Source organism: Macrotis lagotis, chromosome 7, assembly GCF_037893015.1.
Source record: "Macrotis lagotis isolate mMagLag1 chromosome 7, bilby.v1.9.chrom.fasta, whole genome shotgun sequence".
Classification (NCBI taxonomy): domain Eukaryota; kingdom Metazoa; phylum Chordata; class Mammalia; order Peramelemorphia; family Peramelidae; genus Macrotis; species Macrotis lagotis.
The window spans coordinates 183,201,948-183,228,007 of record NC_133664.1 but is presented as its reverse complement, the minus strand read 5'-3'; the positions used below and the strand labels follow the sequence as shown (position 1 = coordinate 183,228,007).

Genomic DNA, 26,060 nt, shown 5'->3' with positions numbered 1-26,060 from the left:
CACTGGTACTCATCAGCTGGTATTGGTGACCTCATTAACTCCCAAGAATTTAATTACCTTTTTTTATGCTCATGATTATCAGATTTAGCAATCCTGCCCAAATCTCTCTGCTGACCTCCAATCTTGTATCTCTAACTACTTTTTAGACTTCTTGAACTGGATGTTCAGTTGATGTTTTTTTTTTTTTTGCAAGGCAGTGGGGTTAAGTGGCTTGCCCAAGGCCACACGGCTAAGTAATTATTAAGTGTCTGAGGCCAGATTTGAACTCGGGTACTCCTGACTCCAAGGCCAGTGCTCTATCCACTGTGCCACCTAGCCGCCCCCAGTTGATATCTTAAATCACAAATTTCCAAAACTGAACTCATTATCTCTTTCCCTAAACCCTCTTCACTTTCAACCCTTCCTAATGCTGTAGAGGGCAACATTATCCTGATAGGCCCTCAGGCTCAAATCTTAGGAGTCATCCTTAATTTATTATCTTTAACCCTCCTTAGCTAATCTGTTGCTAAAATCTATTGCCAACATCTTGCACAAAGATGCCTCTCTTCTGACATAGCTACACTCTAGTATATCACCACACACCTAGATTGTTATAATAACCTGCCAGTACATCTGCCTGCTACAAGTCTTTCCCCATTTCCATCCATCTTCTATGTGATTTTTCTAAAGATCAATCTGACCATTCACTTCACTACACAACCAACTTCAGTGACTCCTTTTTGCCTATAGGATCAATTACAAAACCCTCTGAGTTCAAAGTCATTCATAACTTAGCCTCCATCTACTTTTCTAATCTTCTGATATTTGCCTGAATCAATGATATTAGTCTCCTTGCTATTTCAGGAACAAGACATTTTTATCTATTGACTTTCAGGCATTTTTTTCTGACTGTTTCCTCATGCCTGGAATGTCCTCCCTTCTCATCTCCATTTACTTTCCCTGGTTTCCTTTAAGCCCCAACTAAAATCAACTTCTACAGGAAATCTTTTCCAATCCCTCTTAATTATAGGACCTTCCATCTCTTAATTATGTCCTATTTATCCTATATTTAATTTGTATATATGCGTTTGCTTGTTGTCTCTCTTATTAGATTTTGAGTTCCTAGAGGGTGGACACTATCTTTTGCCTCTTATTGTATCCTCAGCACTTACCACAGCAACTGGCTTAATAAATGCTTATTGACTAACAGAAATATCCAAAATTTTTCTAGAGGCTGTACCTCATAACAACAGAGACTTGAATAAATTTGGTATTTTAACTTTGCATTTTGAAAAAAAAAGGAGAAGGGAGATATTTCCTCCCTCTCCTTACTTCCAGGGTTATAAATTTAGAGCCTTAAATGTTGAAATAGCCTCTTGAAAGTTAGAAAAAGATGTTCTCTAGAGACAGATGTTGAAGCCCTGCAGCAAAACTGGCCTGCCATTCATTAAACAAACATCCCTGGAGTACTGTTAGTTTAACACTAGGAAAATTCTCAACAGATTTCCATTTTATACAGAGGATACACACACACACACACAACAACAACAACATAATTATCAACAACAACAACTTCATATGCTAAAGAGAAACCAAGTTTTCTCCAAGATTTGTTATGTTTCTTGATCACTTGGTATTTTAAAGGTCCTTTGAACTTAATAAGCATTTCCCCATTTTTTCAAGGGAACTGGGCATTATCTACTCGAATTTAGAGTGATCAAAAGATATCAGAGACTTCCTCTTTCCTCCATCTTAGTGCTGGGAAAGCCTATTGGAAACAGAACTTCTAGAATAGTAAAATGTCTGGAAAGTCCAAGACCATTTTTGCTGGCTACAAGAGAGGTCTCTGAAACCAGAGAGAACATACGGCTCTTTTGAAAATTGAAGGACTCTACGCCTAGGATGAAACTAAATTCTATTTGGGCGAGAGATGTGCATATATATATATATATATATACACACACATACATACATACACAAAGCCAAAAACAACACACTGACTCCTGGTGGGAAATCCATCAGAATGAGAGTTATCTTGGGAAAAGTTACTTGGGCTCATGGAAATAGTGGAATGGTTTGAGTCAAGTTCAGAAGTAATCTTCCTGTCAAGGCCATTGGACACAGGATCTGAATGATGCTCTATCACTCAAGGATCTAGAATATGAAAACTGATTAAATAAAATTACACATTTTTTGCAAAAAAAAAGATATCAAAAAGCCTTGTCTGAACCATAATTGAAGTCAATGTATTGATAATGGTCTAGATTTAACAAAATATATAGACAGAGATATGAGACTAAAAGTCATTCTCTAATAGATAAATGGTTAAAGGATATAAACAAATTTCTTGAAAGAAAAATTATCAGCTATTAAGTTCCATATGAAAGAATAATCCAAATCACTTATAATTTTGGAAAAATGTAAAAAAAGCTCTGAGGATTCACCTCACACCCAGTAAATTGGCAAAAATGATCAAAGACAGAAATAGGCAGTGATGGAGAAGCTTTAGCTAGATAGGTATACTATGAAGAAAAGAGTGACTTAAGAGGCAGCTAGGTGGCTCATTGGATGGAGCACTGGGCCTGGAGTCAGGAGGATCTGAGTTCAAATCTGGCTTCAAACATTTATTAATTACCTAGTTGTGTGACCTTGAGCAAGTTTCTTAAACCCTATTGCTTTGCAAAAAGCAAAAAAAAAAAAAAGAGTGACTAAAATATCCATATCCTTTGGCCCACAAAGTCTCTTGCTTACAAAATACTCCAGGAAAGTCAAGGCCAAAAATATCCATATATACTCCTCATTCTGGAGCATCCCTCTGTCATGCTGATCCTCTTTTGTCCATTGGTGAATTCATCTTGGGGGGAGGGGTGTCTCCATTTGGGGGTGGGGCTCAGGCACTGGGTCTGATGTCAGGAAGACCTTAGTTCAAATCTGGTATTGGACATTTATTAGCTGTGTGACTCAGTGCTGTTTACCTCATTTTCCTCAATTGTAAAATAAGCTGGAAAAGGAAATGGCAAATCATTCCAGTATCTTTGCCAAGAAATCTCTAGAGTCACACATGACTGAAGCAACTGAACAAACCCTCACAAAACAAAACTCAAAACCATAAACAATTGAAAATCACAAAATTGGAAGCACCAGTTCCACACCATTATTGAGGGGTCCATACACTCCCTTTTATGGCTTTACTTATCTCTATCCACATCATCCTAGCCTTGGGTGATTTAGACAAAGGGATCTACCTCCACCCGAGTTGGGTGAGGTCTCACCCAAGATTGAGGAGAAAATAAACCCAATCTCATTATCAGCCCTATCCTTCAGAGACTGTTTTGACCTAGTAGTAGTAGAGAATGAGGAAATGGAAAGGGGGGAAAAAAAACTCCTAGATCCCCTAATATTAATTGGTTATTAATAATCATTTCTCTTCACAGAGGAGAAGGGAATTGAATTTTCCTGTATGGTCAAAAGGAATAAGACTTGAACCACTGTCATCCATTCCTTATTGTCCAAGTATAAAATTCTTGACTTGATATGCCTTTTTTGGACAAGTGGTAAAATGGCAAATGCAGAGTCACAATGCTTTTTTTCTTGTCAAATCCCCCTTCTGTGTGATCATTAGATCAACCTTTTTAACATTATTAGATATTTTAAAATATCTTATTTTGTTCCAATCTTATCCTGGAATAGAGAAGTAATCCAATCAAGCAAGTACAACTAGATAAGAGTGTATGAACAAGTAATGACTGGGAAGACTGGACAAAAAAGAAGGGACCATTTAAATAGTTTAAATGTCAAAATAATAGTTTATGTTTGATTCTAGAGGAAACTGGAGTTTGCTCAATTAATGAACACTTAGAAAAATAGAGTAGGACAAAAATTCCATGACTCACAAAAATATTTTAGAAGACAAAAAAATTGAAAAAATTTTAAAATTTTTAATTAATTAATAATAAAAATGGAATAAAAACATGACATGGAAATAAAATGTGGAATGATAATTTTGAAAATCACTGAAAATCATAATAAAGCAAAAAACTATATATTTCATGAAGTTGTAAAAGAAAACTACTTAACCTAAAGGAATTAGAGGATAAAGTAAAAACAGAACCCATATATTACTGCTTTAAAGAAAATTTAATCCCCATCCTCCACGCTGTATTGATTGTCACACTCCAGAGATAATGGGTCAACAGGAAAAAAAAATATTATAACTAGACAGGAAGAATTCACATATCAAGGAACCACAGATTCACACAAGATTATGAGAAAGGCAGAAGGAAAACTTTGATAAAGATATCCCAAAAGATAAAAGAAAAAGGCCCATAATCAAGGAAAATATGTCCTTCAGTGTTGAATATTATCCCAGAGGGAAAAAACCATGGATTTTTAATACATCAATGACATCCAAAAATTACTTTTGAGAAGGCCAAAGTTGGATAAAATCTTTGAAATCCAAATGTGAGAGATAAGAGAAACTTAAAAAAAAAGAAATGTTTGAGCAACTTTAAATGATTGTCAATTATTTATGTCCTAAATAGGAAAAGAGACTTTTGTCCCTTCAGAATTTTATCATCTTCAATAACCAAGGAGGGAACAATGAAAATCAACCTCTGCTTTGGATATATTTTGTTTTGATTTGTTTTTGTTTTAAGAGAGAAAAAAAAGAAAATGTTGGGGGGAAGGAATACTCTAGGAAAGGAAAAGAGGTGGGAAAACAGAATTCATCTTATTTGGGGCATGAGAAGTTTTTGTAAGCATGAAGTTAATTAGTGCTCCAATATAATTTAATCAGTTACAATTACTTTACCAAATTGATATTTGCTGAAGGAATAAAGGAAGACAAATTACAAAGCATTTTTCCTTACTATTCAGGGGAGACATTCGCCTCTATCCCATTCTATTATCTCAGAAAAGTGGGTTCATACATAATGTAGTTTTTAGAAAGCATTTGCCCCCACCAAATTCAGTTTAACTGTTGCATGATTCCCTCTCTCAGCTACTTTGTAGAGCTTCCTCTGGGCTATACAAGCGCCTCAGATGTAGGGTTTCTGGTAGATAACTATAGCCTAGAAGTTGTGTTGATTCAATCTTTTAAAGGTCACAAGGCATAACCATCTCCAAAACTTGCCTAAAAGCAGGAAAAAATAGATTCAATAGAAACAAAAGTAACAACAGGGTTATGTACTAAATGACCAAATAGTAACAGCCTAAATGAGTTTCCTCACTTTAGGTGTACAACATCCTTCACTCGAATACAGTCATATAGGAAAGAAAAAAAATTCCTTGGCCACTTAGTGCCTTTTGAATGCATTCTCCATTCTGCCTCAGCAGCAAGTTCAAATACTTTCCTTCATGTGGTAAGCAGATCAGATTGTACATGCTCTGATGTAAATGTGGAGACCAAGTTGCTCATGCTCATAAGGGTTAAACTCATTAGCCAATTCCCTTGTTATGTAAGCATAAATAAAAACAGAAACTAATTTGTGTTCAGATCATATGGTGACTGACTTAGAGAATACTAAAGATTCTATGAAAAAAAGAGAAAAATTTCAATATAACCCATACAAATCACCAGTTTTTCTGGATATTACTGATGAAATCAAGCAAGGAAAAAGGAAAAAAAGAAGTTCCATTCAATATTACTATAAAATGCTTGAAATATCTGGTATTCAATCTATCAAGAAAGCATACTCAGAACTTTTTTGCATATAATTGCTTTCAAAAGAAGGCAAATAATTTGCAAATGATTCATTGTTCATGGTTGGGTCACATCAACAGTAAAAAATGACAATGCTACCTAAATTACAGTATAGATTTAATACTATGACAACCAATTTATAGAACTAGTCAAAATAATACAATTTAACTAGAGGAAGATTTTCCCAGGGAAAATAATAAAAATGAGTGGAAATTGAGGGAACCCTAAAATATCATTATGTTGATTGATTAATCAATACCAGTTTTAGAAGGCTGACTATGAAACATGCCTCCAACCTCAAGAGACAAGTGACAAACTATGGGTGTAGAATGAGGGATACATTTTCAGGTATGACCAATGTGTCCATTTATTTTTCTTGATTATGTTTATTCATTAAAAAAAAGGACAGTTATATGGGGATAGAGTGTATGTATCATTAGGACATTTCAAAAACATTCAAAAGAGAGAAGGAAAAAGTTACAAAGGAGAATCAAATGATGAGGTTAAACTTGGTACTAGTCTCAATTATTGTCTTTCCTTCAATTCTATCCTATATTGAAATTCACTATTTTTGTGGAAGGTACTAACATCTTCCCAGAATTGAATCATCTTCACCTCCTCATTCTTTCTCAGCAAAATCTTGTCAGTTGGCAAGTCTTGTTGATTCTCTCTCCCCATCTTTGTATCCTCCACAACTTCTCTGGTCTCTGTCTCTAACTCTTCTCTGGCTGCCCCTTTAGGTTAGTTCCATCTGCATCACCTCTTACTTGTACACTGCAATAGTCTTCCAACTTACCTCCCTTCTTTGAGTCTCTCCCTTCTCCAATTCATCCTCCACACCAGTGGTTTCCAACTCAAATAGAAAGGAGTTTCTACTGGCTGCATATTGACTTACAAAACCACAGATCTATACAATCTATGTTGCCTTATGTTTTTATTTTGCTAAACATTTCCAAATTATATTTCATCTGGTTCAGGTCCATTCTGGAGTTTGGGGGTGGGGTGGGGAGTTTGACATCTCTGCCCCACCTAACCAAGAAAGTGAAATTCCACGTTATTATTCTGTTCAATGAATATCAATTCTAAGATCAACTATAAACTTCTATCTTTTTAGCAATTAAATCAAAACTTACCTTTTTTTTTTTTTGTTTTGGTCTTATTACACATTTCTCTTCTTCATGAACCCTGTGGTTCAAACACCTTGTCCTTGCAGTATATGTCATACACTATATTCCATTGCCTATCTCTGCTTTCACACAGGTTGTCACCCATGCTTAGAATGGCTTCCTTCCTCCCATCCACTTCTTAGAATGACTTCCTTTAAATAACTTCCTTTAAAGCTTGAGTGCCACAACTACATGAGGTCTATCTTGATCCTCCAGATGGTGAGTGCTGGTATTCTGAAGTAGTGATGACTCCTCTCAGCATCCCCTAATTATCTTGCATTTACTTTGCATACATATAGAGTAATTATTTCTATATCTACACATCATTTCCTCTGATAGAATGAAAAACTTTTTGAGGGTAACTTTCATCTTTGGATCCTAAGCATCCTAGAATAATGTCTGACACAGAGAAAGTGCTTAATGAATATTTGGTTATTAACTGATTATTATAGGTTATAATTCAAAAGTTTATGGTCCAACATATATAGAAGGAAATGAACATTTAATAAGTACCAACTTTGTTCCAAGTTCTATGCTTTATACCTGTTATCTCATTTTATCTTCACAACAATCCTGGGAAGTACGTGCTATTTTTATACCCATTTTACAGATGAGGAAACTGAGGCAAATAGAGGTTAAAGTGACTTGCTCAGGGTCACACAGATTATAAGTATCTGAGGTCAGATTTGAACTCTGGTCTTCCAGGCTCAATATTTTAGCCAAGGGACCACTTTTTATGTGTGAGTGTGTTTGAGTAGATTTATTATTTGCTTTTTTCCCCCATGGAGACTCAAATGTAGCTGGCAATTGGAGTTAAGGGGCCAGTTATGTCTTTTTTTTTTCTGGAAGTATAAGGACATCTAGCCAAATAATTGGTCTGAATCATTCTATTATGAATCTGTCCTTAGAGTTCTATCTATTGAAGAAAAGTTTTTAAAGGTACAGATAACAGATAATCATATATCACAAGTATATGATCTATTCTTTCAAAAGGCATTTGTGATGGATTTAAGCACCTGCTTTGACACACCAAGAGAAAATAATCTGTTATTACCTCACAATATTGAAGTTTATTTCATCTTACATAAGTAATATGCTGTTAATGAGGGGCAACACCTTAAATCAGACCATATGCAGTGTAGTCTCTAGAGATCCTAGACTAGTAATTCATAGGTTCCACAAGTCTTTGAAAGATGAAAAAATGTGTATGAAATCTTAATTATCTACTCAATTAGCTCCTTTTAATGACAAGGCTGGACTAAGATAAGAAAATCAAATCTAGTAAAAGAACAAAAATTTTCTGAAAATTATTTCAGATAATGAAAAATCATACAGGTTTATGCTTATGATCCAGACCCATGATAACAGGGATCAGAGGGGTTTAAAGTCCTTTAGAGAAAGAATACTTATTAGGGAGATGACTTTTGACCTTTGGCTCTGTGTCTCTGAGTAGAAATGTCAAAGAGAAAATTAAAAGATTTTCTTATGTGGTTTTTATTTTTTACCCCAAACTTCCTTTGCTCCTAAAATTTATATTTTGCTGATTTGAACTAGTTCTTCTTCTTCTGTTAGTTTTATTTGTATACAACCAACTTTTCTATCTCTGATCCCTGGAAATTGTTGAATGAATTCATAATCTCATGTTGTAGTCATTCTTTCTAACCATGCCTAAAGATTTGAACCTTAAGACTACATTTTATTTTCAAATATTTTATAATCTTGATGTATGATCCAATTAAATAAAAACTTTATATTAAAGAATAAACTGGTAAAATATATCTAACCACCCTCGTCTCTTTGCATATTTACCTATTAAAATCTTTTATTCTTTCTTCAAGGCTTAGATGGAAAAGGTGTCTACTCCAACAAGAATCTTTCATTGATCTCAGACATCTCAGAGATTAAATGGCATAATAGAAAATTTATCGGATGTGGAGTTAGACCAGGCTCCCTATGGTAACTTAAACACAAACTTTGTGAACTTGGTCACATCACTATGGCAGGAGTATTATCCTAACTTTTCCTATGAAAGTTGAGCTTGTTTTTTTCTTAAAAGTTAAGGCCATACTTCCTGGAGAATTCTTATTTTATTTTATTCGTTCTTTCATTTATTTTGTATATCATTTTATTTTATTTTTTTAATTACAGGCAAAAAGAGTTTTAAACATTCATCTTTTTGTAAGCTTCTGAGTTCCACATTTTTCTACTACCCTTCTTTCCCTCCCTCCCCTCCATGACAGTGATTGATCTGATAAAGGTAATATATGTACAGTTGTGTTTAACATATTTCCATAGTTACCATGTTGTGAAAGAAGAATGAGAACTAAAGGAGGAAAAACCATGAGAAAGAGAGAAAAAACAGAAAAGTTTTAAAAAATGAACATATATATATATATATATACATATATATGTATATATATATAATATGCTTTGGTCTGCCTTCAGACTCCATCTTTTTTCTCACTGGATGTGGATGGCATTTTCCATCACAAGTCTTTTAGGGCTGTCCTTGCTCATGGAACTGCTGAGAGGAGCTGTATCCATCATAGTTGATTAGGGGAGAATTCTTTGGCTCAGATTACTAAAGGCTTAAGCTTTTGACATCACTTCCATGAGAAGCTGCAGATGATCTTTCAGTTAAGTCAATTCGGAGAGTCCTTGTTGAATATTCTTCTCTTTCTATAGCTAAGATTTACTTTTATTAATTACCAATGAATGTTTCATGTTGTTACAGAATTAAATCTAACCAATTAGAGATAGCTCAGAATACCACCTTGCTGATTACCAGATTCACCATGTGTGAAATAATACTTGTAATACTTTATAAGATTGTTGTGAAGATCTAAGGAGATTGTGTATTTAAAGCAATTTCAATGCTAATAAGTAGTTAAATGTTAGCTTTTATTCTCTCCTTAGTTAAAAAAAGATTCCTCCCTCTTCAATCTCTCATATCTTTTTGACTTATATTCATATTCTCATTCTAATGGGTTTTTTTTTTTTTTTTTTTAGGTTTTTACAAGGCAATGGGGTTAAGTGGTTTGCCCAAGGCCACACAGCTAGGTCATTATTAAATGTCTGAGGCTGGATTTGAACTCAGGTCCTCCTGACTCCAGGGCTGGTGCTCTATCCACTACACCACCTAACCGCCCCTAATGTTTTAATATATTTATGTGTTTATGTCTCATTCCCTATTTAGATTGTAAATTTCTTGAGGGCAGAGACTATGCAATTTTTTATCTTTATATCCTCTAGAATCACAGAGGATGAAAAAGGATAAAAATTAGAGGTAATAGCTCCACTGTAATATTATAGATTCATCAAAAATTCCTAGGAATCAATGGTTTAGTAAGTATTATTGTATAGTAAACACTAGGAAATATTTTCCTAAAAATTAAATTATAGGAAATTTAATGGATATTCTCTCAATAAAGCAAGTTAGCATCAGAGAAACATCTTGAGGCAGATTTGCTTTGCCAGCTAGGTGGTATGTGGTAGAGCTCTAAACTTGGATTAAGAAGATGTGAGTTTAAATGCAACTTTAAATACAACTAGTTGTGTGATCCTGGGAAAGTTACTTAACTTCTTTTTCTTTCACTTAACTTTAAGTTTTTCATATGTAAAATGGAAATAATAACAATTACACCTTTCTCCCCAATGTTATTGTGAAGATAAATTGAAATAATATTTGTGACATTTTGCAAACTTTAAAGTGCTATTTAAATGTTAGCAATTAATAATAATTTTCATCATTATTATCATTAATTTTATGTTATCTGTGGTATCATTACTTAACTGTTCAAGTTTGGTTTTAGTTAGATTATAAGGTTCTTAAGAATAGGGACTATTCATGTTTTCAAATAAATGTCTTTAGTACAATGCTGTATGTGTAATGTCTGATAAATATTTGTTAAATGTATTTAGATAAAACCTTATTGTTTTTATATAGTTCAAAAGGACAAAAGTTTAGATTATACAGTGTAATCAGTGTATAGTGGGATTCCTAGAATCCCAAAGAGGTTAGTTGAGAAACCAAGATAACAGAATACCTTCCTCTGAAATTGAAACTAATGAGAATAAAAACAAGACTACAGGGTGAGAATCTACTGGGCACTGAAATCTGGAGATAGAATCAGGTGCTTTTACATGGATATCTTCATAAAAAGTCAGCTCAGATAAAGCACAGTCTGAGAAATCACAACATGAGAGGATAGTGTAAAATTGGAAGCATTTGATGACTGATGAAAAATATTGAAAAAAAGAAAGTTCAATGACATCTTTCTAAAGTGCTGACCTAGGAAAAATTGCCCTCATTCTAAAAGACCTGTTCTGGTCATGTAGATATAAATAACACTAAAGAATATGACATATGATCTTTGTCATCAGGCTATATTAAGCTGATATGGATATACTCTTGGCATAACCACTTTTTTTCCAGTTCTTTTGATCACCTGGCACATTTCTGACCTACCAACTAAAAATGGAGGACCTGGTACAAATTACCAGACCAAATATTGCCCCTACTATTCGTTCATATGGTAGTTAGGTGGCTCATAGATAACAGAAGGGCTGGGTCTGCAGTCAGGAAGACTCGTCTTTTTGAGTTCAAATTCAATCTCAGCTACTTACCAACTGTGTGAATCTGGGCAAATCACTCAATCCTGTTTGCCTCAATTTCCTCATCTGTAAAATGAGCTGGAGAAGGAAAAGGCAAACTACTTTAGGATTTTGTTAAGACCCCGAATGGGGTCACAAGAGTAAAACATGACTGAAAAATAATAACAATAAAATACATTCATATATTGGGATTATAGACATATAGGATCATATTTGGGACTGGCAAGGAACTCAGAGACTTTTATTCAAATCTCTCACTATAAATAAGGACAGAGAGTCTCAGGCTGTTGAAATAACTTGTCTAAGGTTTCATAGGCTATCAAGTGTCATGGGCAGGCTATAAATCACTTTCTTTTGAGTTTGAATTAAGTGGTCTAAACATCCCTTGATGAACAGATAAAACTGAGTTTTTAAAATAGCAACTCCCAGGATTGCCTTAATCTTATTAAAGTACAGCCAGAAATAGCTGACCAGTTTTTACCTTACTTAGCAATGTAAACATGTTGCCTCCATTGTAGAGAGCATCATCATGCAAACTATCAAACTGAGCAAAAAGAAATTTAGGGGCCACTAAGTTGCTCAGTGGATAGAACACCAGCCCTGAAGTCAGGGGGACCTGAGTTCAAATTTGTTCACAGACACTTAATAATTGCCTAGCAGTGTGACCTTGGACAAGTCACTTAACCCCATTGCTTTAAATAAATAAAACTTTAAAAAAAGGAATTTAATTTGAACCAAGGGGGACTGCATTGATATATTGGTATTTGGCCAAGCAAGAACTCTAATCAGACTGATGCCCCTTATCCCATTTGAGAAGGAATGAGTTTAGGATTTACCTTTTAATATTGGGGTATGGTCACATAGCAAATGGCATATGCTCCCAATGTCATAAAATAAATTTTGAAGAAATCAGAGGGATGAATAGGACTATTGAGCTTCCAAACTATGTATCTGTAAATAAGGAAATACCATCACATGCTATTCTACCTACAAAATAATGATGACACGAAATTGCTCTAAAATGATTTTCAAGCAGGGGTGTTGTGAGGCTTAAATGAGAAAATGAGTAAAACATTTTGTAAGTCATAAAGAGTTTTTATTATTATTATTATTATTGTTGTTATTATTGTCCTAGAGTTACCAGACCTCCAATCTAGTGATGATTTATTCCTGGAGCTTTCTATTCTCTTGTTGACCTTAAGCCATGTTTAAAGAGAACTACAGTAGTGTGTTGGTAAATATTTACTTGCCAGATTCTCTGTAAAAATATATGTGTATAAATACATGTGTATAAATTTTTAAAATTCAAAATGCATTGTTGACACTTTTTTAAATCTAGAGTATCCACAAAATAATAAACCTGATTGTAGGGGGCAGTTGGCTGATTACAGCAGTCATGCAGTTCCCATTTATGGGATCCCTGATTTTAGAATTGGACCTTCATCCACTTTCTTGTTCCAATCAAGAAACTCCCTCTCCTGAGTCTCCAAAGTCTCCTGGGCAACCAGGAGAATTTACTTATCATAGTGGGCTGTAATTAGGGATGGCCCTTCTAATATCTGGCATTGATTGCCTATTCTCAGTCAAATCCATCTTTAAGATACAAAACTTCTCTTTTCAGATTTTTCCCTGAATTTTTTTCCCATTTTTTCTCATTCCCTGATTTTTCCCATGAATAACTGGTTGAATCCCTTCCTCTCTGTTGCCATATTGTGTGTGTGTGTATGTGTATTTTCATTCTTTCCTGCTTACTGCACTGTATAATAATAAATCTCATCCTTATATTAGATACCAAGTACCAATTTCTGGTAAATCCACAAACCCAGATCTTTCTTCTAACCCAAACCACAAGGTCAAATAGAACCTGATACACACATGAAAACTTTATTTCTTTATCTTGTTTGGATGAAAATCAGGAACAGAATTTATGAATTTCCAGATTTTGATCTGGAAATAATTCAGTCAACAAGCATATTATTAAGTGCTTGCTGCATACAAGACGCTATGTTAAGCACTTGGATCACAGTGCTAAGGGACCTTTGAGATCACCTAGTACAACACTCTTAAAGTTAAGGAAAATGAGGACTGCAGAGGTTAAGTGACTTTTGTCCATAGTCCTACAAGACTGCAGAGCCAGACTTTGGCACCAGGTTCTCCAATTCAGAACCTTACACTTTTTCTATTACATTCTGCTTCTTTTTTTTTTTTAATTTTATATTTTCCAATTACATGCAAAGATAGTTTTCAGCCTTCCTCCTTTTGCAAGCTTTTGAGTTCTACGTTATTCTGTGACCCTCTCTTCTCTCCCCTCTCCCTATGACAGTGATTGATCTGTTAAAGCTGTACATATACAACCAAGTTTAACATATTTCTATATTAATCACATTGTGAAAGAGGAATTAGATCTAAGGGGGGAACCATGAGAAAGAAAAGAAAAAACATAAAAGAAGTTTTAAAAATGAACATAGTATGCTTTGCCCTGGATTCAGACTTCATAGATTTTTCCCTCTGGTTGTGGATGGCATTTTCTATAAGGTCTTTCAGAACTGTCCTTGATCACTGAACTGCTGAGAGAAGATTCTTCCATCATAGCTGATCATCTCACAAAGCTGCTGGTAACGTGTACAACGTCCTTCTCGTTCTGCTCATTTTCACTCAGCATTAGTTCTGCCTCCCACTTCTAAAATGAATAGATGATATAATTGAATTCAAGAAAATTTGACTTTTTTGGTTTATTGAAATTTCCTCCTGAACTTTTAAATACATTATGGAGAAAGTCTGATTGTCCTAGCAGTGGGGAGCAATGATGGGGCAATTAGACTGAACCCTTTGCATATAGTTCATGCTAATAATAAATTGTTTGAAAGAATGAAAAAGCATTTTTTAAGTGCTTGCTGCATTCTAGACACAGTGCTACATATTCAAATACAAAGAGCAAAACAAAACGAAGACCATCCTTTTCAAGGAAATTGTAATTTTTATGTGGAAAGACAAACACATCAAGGGGAATGAGATGGGGCAGGGGTTGAACATGGTAGCTGGTCTGAAAATGACCCAAATGTGATGAGGCAAAGCAAAAAACTATCAGAACTGGAACTACATGAGATGAAAGAAGTAAAAGACAAAAAGAAAGAATACATTGGACTCCAGAGCACATTTGTAATGAGAATATTGAGTTCAAGGGACCAGCATGTGGGATAGACCGACTTATTCCCTAGGCAGGGAGGGGGCATTTTAGGAGTTAGCCAGAAGGGGAAATGATACCTCAGGTCACACCTTCCTGGATGTACTTCTGTCTCCCATCTGAGAGATTTTCACAGATTTTCTTTCTTTCACTCCCTTCCTTTCTCTCTCTCTTTCTCTCTCTCTCTTCCTCCCTTCCCTTTCCTTTAAAATTTTTTTCCAATCACATGCAAAGATAGTTTTCAAAATTCATCCTCTTTTTAAATATTTCTTCTTTTTAAATTTATTTAAGGTAGTGAAGTTGAATGACTTGCCCAAGGTCACATGGCTAGGCAATTATTAAGAATCTGAGGCTGGATTTGAACTCAGGTCCTCTTGACTCCAGGGCCAGTGCTTTTTCCACAGCGCCATCTAGATGCCCCCCAACGTTCATCCTTTTGCAAGCTTTTGTGTTCCACATTTTTCTAGAACCATTTCTTTCTTTCCAAATTTTGTACCACCATATTTCTTACCTCATTTTGTAGCCTGGAGCTTGGGTTGGGAGAAAAAGAATGAGAATGAAAATATTGATAATGAAGTAACTGATGAGAAGAAGGGGGCACTCTCAGAGATGTCCTGGAGGGGAAGACCAGGCTATTTAAGGGAGTAGGAATATGTCTATTTGTAGCACCCTAAGTATGAGAGCAGGAGTTGGATGGAGAGGATGACTGAGTTAGATACTGAACTTCTTGAAAAAGGAGGGAGACCAGGAGTCGGGAGTGTTGAGTTGAAATGCTGTTTCAGATACTTTGCTGCTCTGTGATCCAGGGAAAGACATTCAACTCTCACAGACTCAATTTCCTCATCTATAAAATGGTATACTTGTAGTATAGTATTTTCAATTAACCAATCAACCAATAAACATTTATTAAATGCCCTTATGTGTCAGTACTGTGCTAACTTCTGGGCTTACAGAAAGAGGCAAAAGATAGTCCCTGCCCTCAAGGAATTTACAATCCAATGAGCAATAAACCCATTTCATCCATAAAAGATAAACTATTATATATGAAGTACTGAACAACTGGTGAGTGCTAATCTGTTCACTGTATTCAGTGTATATAAAAGAGCCTGGAGGTTATCAGTAGAGAGTTGAGTTAAATCAGTCAACAATTTTGAAGAACACCCTGGAATTCTACCCAAAGAATTATTAAACTGTGTGTAGCCTTTGACCCAGTAATAACTTTTTTAGGTCTGTTTCCCAGGATGATCAGGAAAAAAGGAAAAGAGCCTGTTTGTGTGTGTATGTATGTATATATATATGTATATGTATGTGTATGTATATTCCGATATATTTATAATAGTTCTCTTTGTGGTGACAAATAACTAGAAATTGAAGGGATGCCCATCATTTATGGAATGCCTAAACAAGTTTTGGTATGTTATTGTGATTGAATACTATTAATGAGAAGCTTCTTGATTTTAGAAAAACTTGGAAAGATTTGTATGCAATAATGAAAAGTGAAATGAGCATAACCAAGAGAACACTGTTGCAGTAATAGCAATATTATTCTGAGAACAACTTTGAATGACTGACTCATTTTGAGCATCATAAATACTCAAATCAACTACTATGAAGGAAGATGTTATCTATTTCCAGAGAAAGAACTAATAAATAGAAGTATGCAAACCATGCTATATTTATAAATCTTTGTCAAATGGTGGCATTCTCTAGTTCAGGATGGGGAAGGAAGGAGGGAGACAGTTTGGGATTCAAAATTTAACAAAATAATTACATTTTTAAAAAAGAGTTAAATCAGAAATTCAGGTCATGAATTATTTTTGGCACCTTTGGTCTTTGCGTGATTCACGATCACCTCAGGGAAGACTTTTTAGGAAGCATAGCCAAGGATGGGAAGAACAAGCTCTCTTATGAGAATAAGTACAAAGTCAGCCAGGAGGTGAGCTGGATTCTCTTCTCATTTTCCTTTCTTCTTTCTTTGACATCTCAATCAATGAACATTTATTGAATACCCACTATGTTCTGAGCACTATGGTAAGCACTTGGGATACAGAATCAAAAATAGAATAGTTCTTACAAAGAACTTTTATTCTAACAGAGGAGACATGCACATAAATATAACAAGTCATGCAAAACCAAGAATGGGAAGGCACTAGCTGCTGACAGGATCAGGAAAGACCTTCTGAGAGTGATGCTTGGGTTGAGCCTAAAGGGTGTCTCCTTCCAAGAGTTAGAATGGAGGGAGACAGCAAGGACAAACACTCAGAAACAGGATATGAGGAACCAAATGTGAGAAAAGAAAGTAGGTCAAATGTGACTGTAAAGGGTATCAAGGGACAATTTGTAAGAAGACCAGAAAGGTAACACAAAGCAACATTGTACTGAGAGTTTTCATGCCCCCAAAATTTATTTTGATCCTGGAGGTAACAAGAAGCCTCTGAAATTTTTTGAGTAGGAGAAAGACGGCTTTATGCAAATCAACTTGATGGCTATGAGGAGGATGGACTGAAGAGAGTTGAAGGAAAGAAACCAAATAGTGGCAGTGGTTCAGGTGAAATATGATGAAGATCTGAACTAGGGAGCTAGATAAGTGGAGAGACCACTACTTTAGAGGTGCAAGTGACCTGGGAGATCTTATAATTCAATCATACTACCTTCCCATCCCCCACTCTCTGCTATCTTATAAATGGTAAACTGAGGCTTAAAGAGTTTAAGAGACATATATACAAATATCTATCTTCTATATCTATTATCTTTGAAAGCTGTCAGGAGAATAGAAACCACTATAGCTGGCACCCAATTGGATTTGGTGAGAATTTCAAGGATCATACTTGGTTGACTACTTCTATGGAAAGGTGATGGTGCTCTAGATAGCAATAGGGATTCAGAGGGAAGTGGGTTTTGGGGAAAAAGATAATGAGGGGTTCTTTTGGACATGTTGAATTTGAGATGCCTATTGTATATCCAGTTTGAAATTTCCAATGAGTGTCTTAAAAAAGATTAGACTTGTTCTTTTTGGTTCCCAGGACAGAATCAGGAGCAACTGGTGGAAGTTATTCTAGTCTCACTTGGTGGCTATCAGTCCATCAGTTAGTAATCATTTATTAAATACCTACTATCTGCCTGGTATTGTTTGAAACATTGGGGGTACAAAAAGAGGCAAAAGACAGTCCTTGCTCTTGAGGACCTTGCAGTCTAATGGTAGATGTGCCGTGGACTCCTTAAACTCAACAAATCCAAAACTGAACAAATTATCTTTGCCTCCCCACTCCAAAGCCTTTCCTCATCTGAACTTCTTTATTACTATTGAGGGCTCCACCATCCTAGCAGTCACCCAAGTTTTCAATCCAAGTGTCATCTTGAACAGCTTGAACCCTTCTCCTCTTTAACATCTAACCTATTATCAAGTCCTGTCAATTCTACCTTTGAAACATCTCTCCAGTATTGCCTTTTCCCTCTCCTCTGCCACTGGCATCACCTGGTGCATGTCCTTATCATCTCATGCCTGCATTATTGCAATAATCTTTTCAATGGTCTCCTTTCGTCAAGTGTTCAGTTCACCTTCCACTTAGTTATCAAGGTTATCTTTCTAAAGTGAAGCACTTAACAAATTCCTTCCCTCCCATCCAATAAACTTCAGTGGATACCTATAACTTCCAGGATCAAATATAATATTTATAATCAATTAATAATTCTATAAAATGTTAGGCCTTTAAAATCCTTCACAATTTGTCCCTTCCCTAACTTTGCAGTATTATTCTATTTTACTTCTCTCCATATTTTCTATAATCCAATGGCAATGGCATCCTTGCTGTTCCTCATACAAGTGACCCCATCTTCTGATGGTGTATTATTATTGACCAACTGTTCTCCATGCCTACTCTTCCAAACTTTTGACAGGGGATAGAGCCCAACATTTCTAAATATACCATTGACAAAAAAATCTAATGTTTTTATAATTTTATTTTTTTTCAGAATCCTGTCTCTCTCTCCTTACTCAGTTTGTTGAAAAGAGAATACAGATTATTAGAGATTACAATAACAACCATTGGCATTGCCTTGTGAAGTAGAAATTGCAGTTTCATTGAGATTTGTTGGAAAACTGGTTTTCTATAAGCAAGAGTACTGACTGACACAGTGGACAGACGTCATCTTCACCTTCAACTAGCTGGACACTAATGAGCTTTGTAACTCGGAAAATCACAACCTCTGTGATACTCAATTTCTTCTTTTGTAAAATGAATGAGGTTGGACTAGATGATCTTTGGTTCCCTTCCAGTTCTGATTGTTTGATTCTCTGTTACCTATAGTACCATTTTCTTATCTCACTTGGTTGTTAAAAAGTTTTGGCATGTATTGTTCCTGTGACTCAAGGGCGCTAATATTTTAGACCTGAAAATATTAATTTTTTATCATGACTGCTGCTGTACAGTGACTGTTTTCTGTAAAGCAGGGATTCTTTACCTGGAGTTACCAGAGCCCCAAAGGGTTCATAGATAGCTTTCAAGGACTCTTATGAATTTGGATGGGAAAAAAGAAAAAAATATTTAAACCAACCTTTCTTACTGAAATTTAGCATTTTCTTCAACTATAATTGCAAACTGCAAACACTTTTCTGAGATGGGGTCCATAGGCATCACCAGATTGCCAAAGGGGTCTATAACACAAAGAAGGTTAAGAATTCTACCTTTAAAAGAAAGACTCTGTGAATGTACTACAATCTTTAAAGGATACTATAAAAGATGAAAATATTTTTACTGGATGTGGTTAAACTCTGGTTTGAAAGGTTGCTTCTTGAATTGCCCTTGCCCTCTCTTCTAGCTGATGGCAAAACATTAGCTGTTGGTAAAGGCAAAAAAGATTTTCTGCCTTTTTTTCAAACTAAAAAAGAATCTTTGTAAAGGAACAATTTTCCAGATGTATTCATTGGGAAAAAATGTTTTTCTTCTATAGGTTAAACAAAATGATGTCTGCTAATGTCAGAAATAAGTATTTTTTTAATACTTTAAGAGATTTTTCTTCAAAAAAAATAATAAAACTGGAGAGATGTTTCAAAGGTAGAATGACAGGACTTGATAATATGTTGGATGTTAAAGAGGAGAAGGGATCCAGGTATTCAAGATGACATTTGGATTGAAAACTTGGGTGACTGTTAGGATGGTGGAGTCCTCAGTAATAATAATAAAGAAGTTCAGGAGAGGACAGTTCAAATTGGGCCTCCGACACTTACTAGCCATGTGAGCCTGGGCTAGTCACAAAGCCCTGTTTGTCTTAGTCTCCTCTTCTATAAAATGAGCTGGAGAAAGAAATGGCAAACCGGGCGGCTAGGTGGCGTAGTGGATAAAGCACCGGCCTTGGAGTCAGGAGTACCTGGGTTCAAATCCAGTCTCAGACACTTAATAATTACCTAGCTGTGTGGTCTTGGGCAAGCCACTTAACCCCATTTGCCTTGCAAGAACCTAAAAAAAAAAGAAATGGCAAACCACTCCAGTATCTTTGTCAAGAAAACTTCAAATGGGGTCATGAAGAGTTGGACACAAAAGAAATGACTGAATAACAATAACAACAAAACTCCTTCCTGTAATGCTTCAATTCTGTAAGTATATCAAATGGCTCTGTAGCACTTATGTATGTTTCACATGGTAAAGAAGAACACGTTGAAGATAAGGGGTTAGAGTTGGTATATGTAAAGTGGTTGAAAGGAAGTAGAGATCAAGAGTTCATTGGACTCAGTCTTCCAACTTGCTGGGTCCTTGTTCAGTGCTTGAATATTCATTACTACTATTATATTATTATTACTATATCATACCAGGTCCATCGTTTGTTTTCTGATCTTTCAACAATTTGAACTTTAAAAAAAGAATTCATTATTTGCCTACTCTCAGGTTCAGAGCACTTTGATAGATGCTGTGGAAGAATAAGACATAGGATAGCATTTATACACAACTCCCTATAATAACATATTGAGAAAGTAAGATGGTATACTGGAAAGAATAAAGGACTTGGAGCCAGAAGACTTGAGATGGAATCACACCCAGATAATTACTAGTATATTCCTGGATACATCACTTAATCACTCATAACCTTAATTTTCTCATCTGTAAAATGTAAATGTAAATAATGCTTATATTATCCTCCTTCCAGGATTATTGTGAGGAAAGTGCTATACATGATTTTAAGTATGACAAAATGTGACAACACAGGATAAATGTAGAAGAAAGGCACAAAGTATTATGTAAGAATTGAACCAAGAGAGTTTCCCTACAGACAATCAGGGAAGATTTTATGGAGGAAATAGTATTTAATCTAAACCTTAAGGAATAGACCAGTAGAATTTTAATAAAAGAAGAAGGCAGGGATAAGTAGTAAGATATTCAAGATCTGGTAAATAACCTGAAAAAAGTCATTAAGGCAGGGCAGTGAAGATTAGATGTGGGAGCACCAGCATTTCCCTGATACAACTTCTTTCTTCCCACTCACAACATGGGGAGGCTTTATTTTAAAAAAGAAGCTTTATTTAAAAGCTACTCCAGGACACGACTAGCCCCAGTTTCCTGGCCATCTTGATGTTTAGTCATTTCAGGTGTGTCTGACTTTTCATGATTCCATTTGTGGCTTTCTTATAAAGATACTGGATCAATTTGCCATTTCCTTTTCCAACTCATTTTAGAGATGAGGAAACTGAGGTAAACAGCATTAAGTGAAATACCCAGGGTCATATTGCTAACAAGTATCTGAGAACAGATTTGAACTCAGAAAGATGAATTTTCCTGATTCTATACTTGGTGGTCACCTTAGACCATGAAAATCATCATGTGAATCAAATATTGAAAACCTATTGTCCAGATACATTTACATATGCAGACACAGGGCCCAGTTAATTGCCACTATATCCTTGTACGTTCTTCTCATGTTAGAGCAAAATTAGCCTCTTTGTATTAAATGTTCAATAATTGCTAAGTTCCTTATTTCATTCTATGATTGATGTAAATCAAGAGATTCCTCACATTAAAGCTGTGCTTTTGACAAGTTTCATTGTATTCAATGTGACCTTATTTTATTTGTTTTGATTACTCTCAATGACTTAATATTGCCAGTATCTGATGAAAGCAAATATCATAATGTCACCAGCCAATGTAGGATCCAATAGCCTGTTGACTCTTGAGTGACACTAATGAATCTAATATTACCTATGAATGGTACTAGGTACCACTGGTAGGACTAGTGAGTAGCAAGGAGCTCATCCAACTCTGATATCAGATTTTGACATATTTCATGCTAAGTGGATTTGTTTATGATAGGGAAGAACAACAAGATGAATGAATGATGGAAGATTCAAGAATTCATGAGAGTCAATCTTCCTTTTCCATTTCTGTTGCATAAGTTCTATGAAAAGACAGGAAAAGAAAGTAGAGAAAGTGTTCTTTAATTCAACCTGTATCTAAAGAAAAGGCAGTATGATGATAAGACGCTAGACTTGGAATCAGGAGGACCTGGGTTTGAACCTCACTTCTACATTTCGCTAACTGGGCAACCATGGCTAGTCACTTAATCTTTCCAAGTCTTATCTTCTCAGATATCAAAGGAAAAAGTTGAACTAGATGATCTTGAAAGTTCCTGTTAACTTTCAATGATATACTATCCTCTGATTTATTAAATACCTCCTATGTGCCAGGCATCCTAAGTAATTGGGATACAGAGACCAAAAGATATTCCATTTCCTGAAGGAGCTTAAGTTGTGAGAAAAACAATATGTATCCATAAAAGTTAACACAAGATATATACAAAATAATTTCAAGGAATGAGGAAGGCACTAGGAACTAGGGAAAAGGAATCAGGAAAGGTTGTATGTAAAGAAATGGTCTTTGAACTGAGCTTCTAATTAAGCTAAGAGGTTGAGGTGCATGACTGTTCAAAGATATAGAGAAGGGAAACAAATCAGTCAGTTTAACCAGAACATACAATGTGTAAAGAAAGTAATATGCAATTAGGCCAGAAAAGTAACCTGGGATCAGATTATGAAGGGTTTTAAATGCCAAGCAATGGAATATATATATATATACATATATATATATATATATATGTATATATATATATATATATAATATATACAATTTTTTGCTTGTATGGTAACTTGGAGAGAGAAGTTACCTGAGGCAAGGAATCTGATTAGAAGTCCATTGAAAGAGCCCAGGGATTAGGTAATGAGGGATTGAACTAGGATGTAGTTTCATATCTGTTTAGCATTTTATGCTTCAAAAAAACACTTTTGATGTTTTGATCAAATTTCATTGGATCTCACAACACCATGAGAAGAAAGCTGTTATGCCCATTTTATGGATGAAGAAACTAGCATGGACAGAGGCTGTGTTTCTTGTGCAAGATCACATAGATATTTAGAAGTAGAGCCAGGACAGGAACATTTCTAACGATTATATTAGTATATTAAGGTCCATATTATACAGATAGTTTCCACTTAATTGCTGGCATTTATAGCACTTTGAGCTTTTAAAAAGTATTTTAAAAACAATATTTTATTTGAGATTCATATAACCCCAGAAATCACTATCCTCCTCTTAGTGAATTGAAAAATGAGTTTCAGAGAAAGTAACTTTGGTCAAAGGCAAGACTTAAAATTTGACTCCAAGACTATGATATTCCTCAGAAATGATCTCAAAGTTCATTTGCGAGTTGATTGTTTGAAACCTGGAAATACAATTATCCAAAGAAATAATGCTAAGTGTATGTTCCTCGGATAATCTCAAGACTATATAACATGTACAACAGCTGATATATTATTTCTTTGTAATGAAAAATAGACAGCAAATACTTTCTAAATGCCTAGTGTATGTTAGGGGGTAACTAGTGAATAGATATCTGGTCTGGGGTCAGGAAGACCTGCACTCAAATTTGGTCTCAGACCCTTGCTAGATATATGATCATGGGCAAGTCACTTAACTCTATTTGCTTCAATTCCTCATCTGGAAAAGGAACTGGAGAAGAAAATGGCAAGCCACATCTTTGCCAAGAAAACCCCAAAATGAAGTCACGAAGAGTTGGTACTACTGAAATGACTCAACAACAATATAATCAATTGCTGCATTGTGCTAAACACTGGGGATATAAAGAAAGGCAAACAAAATAAAACAACAAAACTATACCTCCTCTCAAGGAGCTCACTGTCTAATGGGGGACAGAGTATGCAAAAAAACTATGCACAAAAAAGATATTTACAGGATAAATTGAGGATAATGATTCTCTAGAATGGTACAAAATACATAAATATTTTTTGGTCATCTGACCTCTCAAAAGTAGGTTTGACGAGAAGAGGAGAAGGCAGATGTAGTTTCCAAAGTGAATTTATGAACATTTTCAAGTTTTAGAGATGGATGGCAATGATTCTTTAATTATGACTAATTTCACTTCAGAACTTTGGGTTTTTCTTTTTTTTTTTTTAAATGAAAGTACATTACTAGTATTACTCATGCCCATAGGTATGATTAGAATAATTTTTTGACTTCCAAATATAATAGAAAGATAGATATGGAAAAGGTTTTTCTTGAGACAATTGACTATGCAGAAGGAGAAAAGAATTAGAAAAAGGAATATATCTATAATTACACGTTCCATATACATGCATGTGCACATGTGTTTATATGTACACACATAAAATGCATGCATATAAACACATATACATACACACATGTGGGTATAAATGTTTATGTCCATTTTCCCTTCTTGTCTCCTTCTACCTTCCCACTCTTGCTTGCAGACAATTGTCTCAAGAAAAACCTATGTCTTTCTATTCCATTTGAGTCAGTAACCTTCTGTATATACACATGTGAGCATTTAAGAATGATTACTTAAGAAAGAATTAAGTGGTGAGCAATAAAATTTAGAAAAGAAGAGAAAAATAGTATGCTCATGATTGCCCTTAGAGAAATGTGAATGTAGACAATTGCCAGCTAAAGCCATCAGGTGGCATGACAGTCCCAGTTTAACTTTGGCTGTTCTTTTACAGAAGATGAGTGAAAAGGAAAATTTCCAATGGACATGGATGGAAAGGGAGATCCACTTGTATAAAAGAAACATTCACAAATCAGATCAAGAGTGCTTGTATCATGCTATGCTATTCTTCCTAGACCATAGAATTTTCCTGTGCTTCTTTTCAGGGATGGTGATGATGATGATGGTTATAAATGTCACTCCAGGTCCATAAGACTTCTATTTCCATTGCCTTTGTTCTTATGTAGATGTACTTCATGACTTCCTACCATTCTCTATAGGTAAGTTGCTCTAATTCTCTTAGCTTCTCATTTCTTGACTTTTTTCTGACATGAGATTCATAGTTCTTTCAAATACTCACTAGTCACCATTTCTGTAGTCAGTTGACCTAATAGTTGATCCACTGCTGAAGTTTTTGGGGGTGGGGGAGGGAACGGTTTGCTTGAGGTGAGCCAAATACAAGTAATCATTGGTACAGCTTCTGCAGAGATGGAACTATACTCCAGAAGGCCTTAGGGAATTTTAGGAGTCAATGTCCTGAATTTGACAGTAGTTGGAAGTTTTAGTATGCTGGTAAATATTTATTAATTTCCCCCCCAAAATACAAGCCCCACTTCTAAGCTTCATCTATAATATGAACAATTTTCCCCATCACTTTCTTAAGTCTAGGCAATCAGCAAAATAATAATTCAAGTCCCATTTGCAGATGAACACAGGCTACACAGGTAATGAAAATCAAGGAAGTAGAGCTAGACAGGAATCATGACCAATTCCTAGGGAAACAGTAAGAGTCAAGCTTATCTGAAAAAAATAAACTGTTGCTTCTTTGGCAGAATGAAAAATGTCATGCAGATGCAACTCTTGCTCTTCCCCCATCCATATAGTAAGGCAGGGAGAAAGCTATTTGAATTTATTATTTTCCCTAATAGGCTAGGGAGACTTACTTTCCAGCTACTTGCCTCTTTTGTTATTCTATCGCTTTTTTTATATTCCAGTTTTAGATACTGCTATAGCAAGAGGAAAGCCCCAGGCAAATTATCCAGGGCACTGTCTTATTGGAATTAATGTTCCCCTCTGTTAGCCCAGATAATCAAGACTTATAGCAAGATGATCACTAATGTGTCATGGTAGAGGTGATTTAAAAAAAAAATCCAAACAAAACAAAGTAAAGCTATTTTAAAGTTGGAGCACAGAGTGGTTCTTCCTCCAGGCCATTCAGCTCAACTGATCAAATTGACATTTACTTTTATCCCCACAGTTTCTTACTTTGGCATTTACTTAGTGAAGGAGTTGGGCTACCAGTCTGGGCCAGGTAGAAGGACAGACAGCAGTCAAAATCAGATAATGCAGGGGTCAGATGATCAATTGGGACAGAGCAGCCCAAATTGGGCAGGACATGATGAAAGCTTATGAG

At 35.3% G+C, this 26,060-nt stretch overlaps 1 long non-coding RNA gene across 1 annotated transcript in view; it reads left to right on the top strand.

Annotated features, from left to right (window-relative positions):
- LOC141493197 (uncharacterized) overlaps nucleotides 1–26,060 on the top strand; it is a 56,679-nt gene that overhangs the window by 4,860 nt on the left and 25,759 nt on the right. Inside the window, exon 2 of the long non-coding RNA XR_012470144.1 lies at nucleotides 24,814–24,927. This is a non-coding gene — a long non-coding RNA (uncharacterized LOC141493197). The remainder of the gene's footprint in view (nucleotides 1–24,813; nucleotides 24,928–26,060) is intronic.